Source organism: Mizuhopecten yessoensis, unplaced genomic scaffold (genome assembly GCF_002113885.1).
Source record: "Mizuhopecten yessoensis strain PY_sf001 unplaced genomic scaffold, ASM211388v2 scaffold10637, whole genome shotgun sequence".
NCBI classification, from domain to species: Eukaryota; Metazoa; Mollusca; class Bivalvia; order Pectinida; family Pectinidae; genus Mizuhopecten; species Mizuhopecten yessoensis.
Window position 1 is genome coordinate 14,070 of NW_018408646.1, and position 1,254 is coordinate 15,323.

Consider the following 1,254-nt stretch of genomic DNA (forward strand, 5'->3'; position numbering starts at 1 on the left):
TCAGTCTTGTTGGGTAAAGACACAACTAAGTTACCTCTGAACTCGAATGAGTTCCAGATAATAATTGTCGATCGATATTCCATATCTTAAGATGTATGTTACTGTTCTAAGCTTTGATGAACGTTTGCAATCATGAAATACACGGAGCTGATGTCGAGACAACAAGCCATTTATTTGTGTATTTTAATTTATTTTAATTATAAATAGGAATTTTGGGTACAACACCTAGGAAACCTTGTGAACTGCGTTTGATTAGAATCAGCAAGATAGCAAAATGGTAGAGATTATCACATTGTCGATTCAAGATGACATATGATGATACCTGTAATATTTATAAACGCAATGAAGACATCAAATTAATAGTAGTGCAAATTTGGTTTATTCTGTTAAACGCTAGCCGAAGCAAAATGTACGAACTTTATAATTGTTTGGATGTATTATGGTATAGTCTCATAGCTGCTCTAAAAACCTGATATATGCAATTAATTTTATTTTATTTCTAATTTTTTTGTTTCTATATGTTTTTACATTTAGTCCTATGTTTTATCTGTGCCTATCCTTATAGTTTGCTTTACATCCATTTTGTATCATATGTTTTATCTATTGGAACCAAGTATTTTAATCGAGAACCTACTGGTAAGTTTGTTTATCACCAACAGTAATGGGTCATCCTGGTAAAGGCTGGTAATACAGGTATACTTAGGTAATGCTATTGTTTGTTAAAGAAATTTAGCAAAAGAATTGTTGTGATGCAATATATTAGCACAAGCTACGATGGTAGCTTAAAGTCGGCATCAGATCTGCAGTATCGCAAGGAGGGATATACACCAACATACCCTGTCTCCATTACACGTACGCACATGCACGCATACATTACACACATGGAGGCACGTCCTTAAATAACCTTAGCTGATGATAGAACGTTAAACCCTATCAGACTTATACAGTACTCAATCTAAAAGATATGTTTATAACAAGTATGTAATGGTAACTCATTTGAAATCCTCTGATGTAAATGTTAAATGTGATAACTGATTATAATGCTGATATGTGTAACTGTGCCTTTACCTGACTAAAAGTGTTATTATAATGTTGATATGTGTAACTGTGCCTTTTACCTGACTAAAAGTGTTATTACAATGTTGATATGTGTAACTGTGCCTTTTACCTGACTAAAAGTGTTATTATGATGTTGATATGTGTAGCTGTGCCTTTTACCTGACTAAAAGTGTTATTATAATGTTGATATGTGTA